Source organism: Ctenopharyngodon idella, chromosome 2, assembly GCF_019924925.1.
Source record: "Ctenopharyngodon idella isolate HZGC_01 chromosome 2, HZGC01, whole genome shotgun sequence".
Taxonomy (NCBI): domain Eukaryota; kingdom Metazoa; phylum Chordata; class Actinopteri; order Cypriniformes; family Xenocyprididae; genus Ctenopharyngodon; species Ctenopharyngodon idella.
Genome location: NC_067221.1, coordinates 32,844,293 through 32,855,856, shown reverse-complemented (window position 1 = coordinate 32,855,856; position 11,564 = coordinate 32,844,293). Strand labels below are relative to the sequence as shown.

The following is an 11,564-nucleotide window of genomic DNA, read 5'->3' as shown; positions in this document are numbered from 1 at the left end:
TGATGTCATTTAAAGGAACAGTGCATTATTTATAGATAAAAAAAAGTTAGTGTGAGGGGGTGGTAAGTCAAACTGCGCACAAATCATAATTTACAAAAAAAATAAGGTTTACTGTGAATGAATATATCTTATGTAAACAGGGACACACATATAATCCTGAAAATAGTATATGTTTGAAAAAAATATATAACTTATTTGGTGATATTTTAGATGGAAATGTCATGTTGGTCAACACGGACATGTGAAATTGGCTATGTAATAATGAAAAATGATTAAAAATAGTATGTTAATCTTCAAAAAAAAAAAAAAAAAAAAAAAAAAAAAAAGCATTTTATCATATATCATGTTAAAAAGAACACTTGAATTAATAACTTTAAGCTTTGGAAACACACTTGGGGACATTTTTTGTGCCTTAGATGTAAGGCAGTGTATTGTGTTGTCCACAAGATGTCGCCATACCACTGTTGTGTTAAGGCAGATTCAAGTGCCTTTAGCATGGTTTGAGCCTCTTGATGTACCGTAGTGTTGATACTTTTCTTCAGTTCATGTTATCAACGCTATAGATGCCGTGCGGTGGAATAAACGGTCAAGCCACAATCCCGAACCCCTGTGTCCGCGTCCCCTTCCTCTACCACCTCCCACGATCACACACAACACAGCGCAGAGTAGCAGCGGCGGTGCTGGAGACCAGTAATCTTTGGTGCCGTGACCCGGATGTGGCACTGATGGACCGAAGAGGAAGAGAATTCTGCAGCCAGTGGTTTAAATGCTGAGTTATATTTAATGAACAAACTGAACTGGTGATTTTGGGGAAACATATCTGCCATCACCGCTATATCCTTTACAGTCTGCTGGGAATCTTAACTGTTTTGCTGTTTCAATTTGAGTAATTTGCTATGATGTAAAACATATTTGATGGTTTATTGATAAGAGAGATTATTTTTGTCTATTGAGATTTGTGAAATTTATCTGACTGTGCATCTGCTTGATATTCAGTGAGACGCTAAGATGGATATTTAAGTTTAAACTGACGAGTCATTTTAGTTTATGAGTCAAGTTTTTGGGATTACATTTTTCACTGTGCTGATCTCACTGAAACATACAGCTTACTTTAGAACATTTTTATTTCTAAAAGATTGTATTATTTTACATTGATTCAACACCTCCATACAATCTAATTACACAGCCAGTAAACCTGCTTGCACGTAGTAAACACACATTTGGATTCTATGTCGCAGACTTATACAAACTCCCCTCAAAACATGCAGTGCTCCTCCACTGGTGCATCCAGTCTCCTACCGCCAGCAGAGCAAGTCACAAATGACCCACCAGCCCTTATGAACTCACCCTATGCTGACCAATATGTGACGCCAGTCCATGCACCAAGGCTGCCAGGCTCTGGGGCCTCAGGGCAGGTACCTCCACTCTGCTTTGACAACAGCCCAGATGCAAGACCAGGTGGCCAGATAGATAAGTCAGTTGATGCCTCTGTTCGCAAACGCAATAAACATGGGCCCCCAGAAGCTAAGCCTTGGCAAAGTTCTACACATCATGTTTTCGTTGAGATGCCAGTTGCGCAGCAGTTGCTCAAACACTATCCAGTTGCAGCACCGTGTCCAGCCCAGCCTATTAGGCCCAGCCCCCAGGTTTACTCTAGTTATTCATATCCCCCTTCTGTGCCCGCGCCGAGTCTTCAGAGCCTGCCAGGGGCAAATATTACAGTTAAGTACGCAGCTGCTGAGCAGGCCTACCAAATGCATTCCCCCGAAGCCACATTTTTCACCACTCAAGTTCCAGGCTATAGTGGAGCCACCCCATCACCTCAATTTGCTAATGCATGTGTTCCCAACATAACTCTGCACAGCCCTCAGGTAGCATTAGACCAGGCAGCTGCTGGTGCTCCTCCTGGTCTGTCTCCTCAACAGACACTGTTTCCAGCTTCCCACCTCAACACGCATGTTGATGCTCGTTCTCCAGTTGCCCCTCCTCCTGCATCTGCCAGCCAGTCTGCCCACCCACATGTGACACAATTCGGGCCTCCAGGTCGAGCGGTCGCCAACCAATGCCTTTCTTATGGCAGCCTATGGAGGTTTCATGCAAACTCATCAGGTAAAAAATGTTCAAGTCTTCACGGGAAATCCAGACTGTAAGATACTGGTGGAAGATTGGATTCGCGACATGCAATATCTCTTGGAGGCAATAGAGCTCCCAATGCACCTTCGTTTCTCCACTGTTGTGCGGCACCTGGGGGGTGAAGCCCGAAATCTCATCCTTAACCTACCTCCCCATGATCAGACCCCTGAGAAAGCATTGGAGGAACTGAGGGCCGAATACAGCGACACACGAGGCTCCCTAGACCCTTTGGCTGACTTCTATGAGCGGAGCCAGAAATCAGGGGAGTCTGCCTGTTCTTATGCTATAGCACTGGAGGCAAAGCTGCGAACGGTAGAGGAGAAGCAAAGAGGAGGTAGGCCCTTCCTAGATCGAGATAGCAAACTAACCCAGCAGTTCATGAGAGGCCTCTCTGACGAGGAGGTGTACACCAAAACTGCACCAATGGCACCCAGGCTCTTGAGCTTCCGAGAGCTGCAGGCAGAGCTCCGAAATTTAGCTAGAGAAAGTAAAAAGTTCCAGGCGCTGAGTACAGCAAAGAAAACATATACTCAGGTGCAGTTAACATCAGGAGGGGGTGGAAACACCAAAACAGATAGGTCAAAGCACACATCTAAATTATCAGAGTTGACAGAAATGGTTAAGAAGTTAGCTCATGTTCAGGAAGAACGAATGGCTAAGCTGTCACAACTAGAGTTGAGAATGACTTCCCCACCCCTTGCCTCCCCATTAGCTTTCCAGCCAGCAAAGGGAAAAGCAAGCCAGAGTCCAAGCTTTACCTGTTACCGTTGTGGAGAGCCAGGCCACACAGCCAGAGTAGTGCTTCCGAATCCGAGCCCAGCAGCCTAAGATTCCAGCTGACAGACACTTGCACTCTGCCCAACATTTAAACGCTTAGTGCCCATGGCAGCTGGGGCATCCATGGGTACACAGCAAGGCCCCCAACCACCTGCAAAAAGGAATCACACTAAAGGAGGGGAAAGACCCCTAGTGGGACCCAGGAACGAAGGGGAAGTAGAAGTCAATGGCAAGGCATGTAAGGCTCTCATTGACTCAGGCTCGCAGATCACCAGTATTATGCACAACTACTGGCAGAGCCACCCAGCTCTACAGAAGCTACAGTCTTCTAAAATACCAATAGAGGGTGCAGCAGGTCAGACTGTGCCCTACCATGGTATTCTGCACATCAACCTGAAAGTGCTGGGGAAAGAGCTCAAGGCTGTACCTACCTTCGTTGTTCCTGATTCCGACTATCGCACTTCAGTCCCTCTGCTGGTGGTAACCAATGCCATTCGAGCCTCCCGAACCCACCTTCAAGCAGCCTATGGCCCACAGTTCCTGCACCAGGTCAAAGAGAAGCATCCAGAGTGGTACACAGCTTTACTGAAGGTGGGGAGTGCCGAGCAAAGTGTAATGCATGACGTTGTGGGACCTGCTGTTTACACCGGTCGTACAATACACATCCCTGGTGGGAAAGAGATGGATTTAAGGTGTAGGATTAAAGCTGGACCCCAAAGGAAGACTTATACGGCCCTGATAGAAGGCCATCCCTCTGTGCAGCTCCCCCAGTGCTTGCAAATGTGAAAAGAGGTTGTGCTCCAGTTAGAGTGATGAATCTTTCCCAGCGAGTCATTACAATCAAACGACACACAAATCTGGCCAGCGCAGTCCTAGTGGACAAGGTGGTGGAGTTCCCTGATAGAAAGCATGGTGAAGCCGGGAACAGAGGGGCATGTCTCAGTCTGGACCAAGTAGTGTCTATCTGCGGGGTTGACCTAAGCGAAGCAGTGGTGGAAAGTGAGGACCAACGTGTTCTACTTAAGGATCTGCTGGACAAGAATGCAGATGTGTTCTCCCAGCATCCCATGGATTATGGTCACACCACAACTGTACAGCATGAGATTCCACTGGTTGACCCAAGGCCCTTCCGACTGCCATACCGCAAAATACCCCCCTCCCAGTGGCAAGATGTGAGGCGGTTATTGATGGAGATGGAGACAGCAGGAGTTATTCACCCCAGTAAAAGTCCGTACGCATCCCCTGTGGTGGTTGTGACCAAGAAGGATGGATCCTTTCGATTGTGTATCGACTACCGGAAGCTGAACTCCTGCAGCACCCGAGATGCATTTCCCCTGCCAAGGATAGAGGAGGCTCTAGAGGCTTTAGGGCAAGCAAAGTACTTCTCCACCCTTGACCTTATATCGGGATACTGGCAGGTAGAGGTTGTGGAACATGATAAGCACAAGACAGCATTCAGCACTCCCATGGGGCTATTTGAGGCCAATAGAATGCCTTTTGGGCTGCAAAATGCGTCCTCCACCTTCCAAAGGCTGATGACCTCCTGTTTTGGGGACTTAAATTTCACCCATCTCTTTATTTACCTTGACGATATTATTATTTTCTCTAAGTCCTTTCATGAACATCTAGAGAGGCTCCAGCTGGCTTTTGATAGACTTCGGGAGCATGGTTTAAAATTGAAACCCTCCAAGTGCCAGCTTGTGAGGAAGGAAGTGCAGTACTTGGGTCACTTGGTGTCAGCAGAGGGCATCAGGACAGACCCAGAGAAGATCAGCAAGGTCAAGGATTGGGTGAGGCCTACTAATCGTGTGGAAGTGCTGCAGTTTTTAGGTTTTGAGGGTTACTATAGGAGGTATGTTAAGGGCTACTCCAACTTGGCTGCCCCATTATACTGCCTTACCTCCAGTGACCCTAGAAAGAAGAAAAGAGGGATAAAGAAAAGCCCAGACCCTGACCAGCCATTTCTGTGGACTGCAAACTGTGAGGAGGCCTTTAAGTCTTTAAAAGAAAAGCTGATAAGCGCACCAGTGCTTGGCTATCCAGACTACAGTCAGCCCTTTCTGCTGCAGACTAATGCCTCAGGAATGGGGCTTGGTGCTGTGCTAGTACAGGTACAAGATGGGGTGGAAAGGGTCATTGCATATGCGAGCAGAAGCCTGAGTCCACCTGAGACAAGGTATCCGGCACACAAGCTTGAGTTCCTCGCTCTCAAGTGGGCCATGACAGATAAGTTCCATGACCACCTCTACGGGCGCAAGTTCTCTGTTCTGACGGACAATAATCCTCTGAAATATGTAATGACCTCAGCCAAACTTGACGCCACTGGTCAGCGATGGGTTTCTCATCTGTCCATATTTGACTTTGACATCCAATATCGGAGAGGACAGGATAACTCCAACGCTGACGCCCTCTCATGTATGTCCAATCAGGAGGTGGCGGAGACCCTGCAATCATGTCCGCAGCAGGTGAGGACTGGTGGACTGAGACATAAGGAGGAACAAACCACCCAGGAGCCTGAGGAGTTCTTAGGCGGGGACACAGATGTCACAGAGGAGCCCGAAAGCTGTCTGCTGCTGGAGCCCAGTGAGGTGTATGTGGATGTGGGGATGGAGGCATTACCTGTTATGACCACACAGGAGCTTCGAGCGGGACAGAAGGAAGACCGAGTTATCGGTCCCATCCTCCACTTTAAGAGCAGGAACCACAAACCAAGCCACAGCGAGAGAATGAAAGTGGGTGCCACTGGGGGTCTCCTCTTAAAAGAGTGGAGGAGATTAGTTGTAAAAAAAGGGATCCTGTATCGCAGTGTCAGAGATTGCCATAAAGGGGTGGTGGAGCAACTAATACTGCAAGAGAGGCTGCGTGAAACCGTCAAAACAGCCCTTCACAATGACTCAGGGCATCTGGGATTTGAGAGGACACTACAGATGATAAGGGAAAGATTTTACTGGCCAAGAATGTTTCAGGAGATCAAGGTTTGGTGCGAACAGTGTGAGAGATGCTGCCTTAGAAAAACTCCCACAGCCAACGTCAGGGCCCCCCTCGTCAGTATCCATACCAGTGCCCCCATGGAGCTGGTTTGTGTGGACTTCTTGACGCTGGAAAAGTCCAAGGGGGGTATGGAGAATGTGCTCATTGTTACAGATCACTTTTCTCGCTATGCACAGGCCTACCCCACCAGGGACCAGAAGGCAGGCACAGTGGCCAGGGTCTTGTGGAGGAATTTCTTCTGCCGTTTTGGTTTCCCTGCAAAATTGCACGCAGATCAAGGGCGCAACTTTGAAAGCGCAATTGTGAAGGAGCTATGCAAGTGTATTGGCATCACTAAGACGCACACCACGCCCTACCACCCCCAGGGCAACGGGACCACCGAAAGATTCAACCGTACACTGATGAACATGCTGGGAACTCTAGAGCTGCACCTGAAGCCCCGGTGGCATGAGCATGTGGATGCCATGACACACGCATATAACTGCTCGCGGCATGACTCCACTGGATATAGCCCATACTACCTTATGTTTGGTAGACATCCCAGGCTCCCAGTGGACCTCATCTTCGGGTCCCCCACAACGAACCAGCCATGTAAATACAGCGAGTATGTCCAGACCCTGTACGACTCCCTGTCGCGGGCCTATGCCCTGGCTAATCAGACATCTCAGCTGGCGAAAGGACAGCAGAAAAAGTATTATGACAAAAAAGCTAAGAGTGAAGACTTTAGTCCAGGGGACAGAGTCTTAGTCAAGGTCTGTCATGTGGAGGGGAGGCAGAAGTTGGGAGATCGATGGGAGGCACGGCCATATGTTGTGGTGAAGAAGCAACCAGGTTTGCCTGTGTACGTGGTGCGACCAGAAGATGGAGGAGCAGAAAGAGTGGTTCATAGAAACCTTTTGACGCAGTGTATGTTCCTCCCAGTGGAGCGAGACAAAGGAGTGATCGAAGAAGGGGGTGAGTCAGATGGTGAGATATGTGAGACAGGCATTGAATTGGAAGCCGAAGAGGGAACAAGGAGTGACAGTTCAGAGGAGATGCTGGACAGAACACTGATTGGAACAACAGATAAAGAGGAGGAGCAAGTAAACACAGAGGAGGCTGACATGCAGACAGAAGAAACAAGTAGTGGAGAGGGAGTGCTTGTGACTGGTAGTGGTGCCAACCCCACTCAAGGGCCCAACCCTCCAAGAAGAAACCTGAGAAGGAGCCGGCATCCCCCAACTAAACTCTCACTCGAGTCCCAAGTTGTGAAACTAGAGAGTGACCACCAAAAGATAGAAAGAGGTAGAAAGTTGTGGCTAAAGGCCAGAAGTAAGAGGAGCAGCAGGGAGACATATTGCATGCACCCTGATAACAGTTAGCTACCCATGCCCTCACTAATTAAACACATCATGTGATAAACATTCACTCACAACACAATTGTATTGAGTGTCATAGATTAGACCACACACAGTTTTGGGTCAATCAGATGGCTGGGACGCCATCAATTAAAGAAGGGGTGGATGTAAGGCAGTGTATTGTGTTGTCCACAAGATGTCACTATACCACTGTTGTGTTAAGGCAGATTCAAGTGCCTTTAGCATGGTTTGAGCCTCTTAATGTACCGTAGTGTTGATACTTTTCTTCAGTTCATGTTATCAACGATATAGATGCCGTGCTGTGGAATAAACGGGCAAGCCACAATCCCGAACCCCTCTATGTCCGTGTCCCCTTCCTCTACCACCTCCCACGATCATACACAACACAGCGCAGAGTAGCAGCGGCTGTGCTGGAGACCAGTAAGTGCGCGGAGAGAGAGAGAGAGGGCTACATATACATCTGATCAAACGTTGCGGACCCAAATGACACCCTTTTTGTAGAATGACTTGCATTCCAGGCGCTAAATGGGTCGATTCAACACGCGGACACGAAAAACAACCCGCGGCAACAGTGTAAAAGTAGCCCAATTGGACTGAAAGAGGGCATTTCATTTAAGTTTGTCATGTTTGTTATTCTCGTTCACGACATGAGAATGAATAATGAATAAAACTGTGACAATGACCATACACAATTTAAATTAACGTAGGACTAACTCGTTCTCTGGCATGTATACCAATGCTTATAAAGTTAGTTTGGCGTTGGACGTTGACATCAGAGATTCAGCTTCGAAAAAATTCTATAGATCAATTCAGCATAAAAACAAAAAACAGTGTGTTCAAATTGTTTTAAAAGGTAGAAGAGAGAACACAATGTAGTTTATGTGTTTTAATCTCATATGGTAAAAACACTGTAAATGTTACATTAGAAAGAATAAAAGTAGTGGCTAGTAGCCTAATGTTATTAAGAAAAATACGTTTTACATTTTGAGTAAAAACCATAATAATTCAATCCCAAATTCAAATAGTGTGTTCTACTAGGTCCTAAAAGAACTGCTTAATAAATAGTCCTAGACTAATTTTTCGAATATACAGGCTGTGTTGTTGCTGGTTCCTAGAACAACATTTTAAGGTTGGCTTTATTCACAAGGCATGCTATTGATATTCAAAGCAAGATAAGTTCATTGAAAATAAATTGTGTTCTTTTATTCACAAAACTATAGCACAACACAACACGCGAAACGCAACAATTGCGAAAAATCTCGCAAAGCCTCCTGCAGTATTAGGCTGCCCCCTAGAGGAACATGTTGCAGTTGTTTTGACTGAGTTTGAAATTCAAACGTTTAATAAATTAATGTGTGTGTGTGTGTATATATATATAGTGTGTTCTACTAGGTCCTAGAAGAACTGCTTAATAAATAGGCCTAGACTAATTTTTTAAAAAACAGCACATCATTGGCGACCTTAAGGCCTGAATCTCTGATGTCAATGTCCAATGTCAAACTAATTTTATATCGGTATAAGCAGATTGGTATACATGCCAGAGAAAGAGTTAGGCCTACGTTAATTTAAATTGTGTATGGTCATTGTCACAGTTTTATTCATTATTCATAATGAAATGCCCTCTTTCAGTCAGTAGGACAGCAGATGCCGTTGATTTCTTTCACAAGATGTCAAAAGTTTACCTGGTGTTTGAGGCCTTTTACTGTAATAAATGAGCTCCATACGACTGAATGCAATTGTTAAAAAGTGTAATATTTTTACATGCAAAATATAGAACTTTTTCCTGTAGGCTACTAAAAAGGCGAACGGTATCAGGTTATTTATATGTTTATGTTATTCCGCTGTGATTCTGACTCGTATTTAGACCAATGCACGATCAGACCTGACCCACTCCTGCTCAAATAAATGTAGATGCCGTTTTATTAAAACACTATTTACCTGTTTTAATGTATTATTGCTGATATACAGTATTGTTATCTCTCTATGGTACAGAGTTGCCATATGGCAACAATTAATTTCTACTCATTTCCTTGTTATTCAGAAAAAAATACAATATATTGCACTTTGGGAATTAAAAGGTTAGGCCTTAAGGTTGCCAATGATGTGCTGTTTTTAATTCCCATGAATTTTGAATGTCCCTCAAAAACTCTTTCCCACTGTCACCCTCACACGGAAGACACCTGTAGAAATGCTCCAGAAATTGCTCTATTTACCTCATTTCTAAACATCTCTTCTTAAGGGGGATTTTTTTGCAGCATCTTTGATAAGTAAATTAGAAAGTTTTATTTACAAATCAACTTTGTCTAACATAGTTTTACTGTAAATTGAGAAAATATCAATATGGCAACTCTGTACCACAGTGGAATTGCAGTAACCTAATGTATTTCCCCATTGGGATTTTTTGTAGATAGCAGCATCAAGAATATGATTGCTGTTATTTATTTTGAAGTGTTTTTTTTTTTTTTTTTTTTTGTAGTATAGTTGTGTTTATGTATAAATAACAAAATTATTTCTTCTTTTCAGAAAATGAATATAGCAATATTTTACGGAAAGGGCAATAGTGAGGATGAGTTAGCCAAATGATAGGGAAAGATAGGGATTAAATGATAAGAATCTACTTATTTTTGGTTTGCATGAGTTCCAAGTATATAAATTTATCAATTTCTAAAAGAAATGTGCTTTTAAATAGAAAAGAAAATCATAATTTTATAGAAAAACTACTTTTTTGACCATTTTCCATTGTGGTACAGAGTTTCCATATGGCAAAGTTCCCCCCAAAAATCTTTTTTTTCTTTTTCAAAAATCTTTTTTGATTTGCATAATTGAAGCTATTTTATGTAATAAAAACTTATTTACTTGAAAATAAATCACAAAGATGTTTAATGCACTCGTCGACATAGACACCAATATCGACATCAACACCGACACCAACACCATAGAACGGAGTAAAAAAAGGATGAAATATACAACATAACATCAGTCACACATTCAGTTACATGGAAAACAAACATATCACATTAAACTCTATATATTTTTTTTTTAGTTTTTGGATCTGCTTTGTCATAAATGTAATGGCAGAAGGTGTTTGCCTGCTCAAGGAACTCTGAATCCAGATCGTTCTTTCAGTTCCTCCATTCTCCTCATGTTTTGCGTACTAGCTAGCCGAGGGAAAACAAAGCACTTTCTCACCGCAAAGAAATGATGCAGACAGCGACGGGGCAGGTACCTAAAAAAAAAAAAAAACTGTAAAAATTAAACTGCTATAGCATATTATATGTACAACAATTACTAATTCTTGCTGGATAGAACAGCATAGACCAGCTAATTCTGCTCTATTCTTCAGAATCTGCTAAAGCTCGCAACACTAAAAATGGACATTACTGTGTACAATACTGTGTATGTTTAATGTCAACTCTTTTTCTCACCTGGTTTGAGCGTTAATGAGCTCTCCAGATACTCATCTGATGTTATTGGTTTATTCCCCATTTTCAGTTCTAGAGTGAAGTCACGAACAGCCCAAACAAATGATGGGAAAACGTGCATGAAATCTGGTGACTTGTCCTCGTCTCGACTCACTTTTGCCTTCACACGAATGTTCTCCGTCAGCTCTGTAACGTAGCTATATTCAGCACTGTTCAGGAAGAATTTCACTAATGCTATGTGAAAGTGCTTTAAAGGGTTAGTTTACCCAAAAACGAAAATTCCGTCATTAATTACTCAAACTGACTTTGGCAGTTTGATGCACGCTCTGAACCACTGATTCGAAACAAAAGATTCATAAAGCTTTAAAGCTTCATGAAGCAGTGTTTTGAAATCGCCCATCACTAGATATTGTTGAATAAAGTCGTTATTTTGTTTTTTTGGCAAGCAAAAAGTATTCTCGTTGCTTCAGAATATTAAGGTTGAACAACTGTAGTCACATGAACTGTTTTAAATGCGTCTTTAGCTGCTTTCTGGGCACTGAAAAAGGAAATAATCTTGCTGGTGATGCAGCCCTCACTGAGCCATCGGATTTTATCAAAAATATCTTAATTTGTGTTCCAAAGATGAACAAAGGTTTTACGGGTGTGGAATGACAGGAAGGTGAGTAATTGATGACATTTTCATTTTTGGGTGAACTAACCCTTTAAATTTATTACAGTGGATGTGCATGTTTATTGTGTTTATTGTGCATATGAGAAGGATACTGCAGCTTTTCCAGTGCCATGTTGTCAGTGACCCCTAAGCTGTTGTACACTAGAGTGCTGCTGAGAAGAACAGCCAGACAGAAGATCCACATGTCATGTTTCTCATCCCCCTGAAACA

The 11,564-nt window shown here is 43.7% G+C and overlaps 1 protein-coding gene and 1 pseudogene across 2 annotated transcripts in view; one reads left to right on the top strand and one right to left on the bottom strand.

The window, feature by feature from the left end:
• The window catches only part of LOC127506397 (guanylate-binding protein 1-like), a 61,395-nt pseudogene that overhangs the window by 33,839 nt on the left and 15,992 nt on the right, over window positions 1–11,564 (top strand).
• Window positions 1–11,564, bottom strand: part of LOC127506365 (guanylate-binding protein 1-like) — a 61,087-nt gene that overhangs the window by 46,633 nt on the left and 2,890 nt on the right. The window lies entirely within an intron of this gene.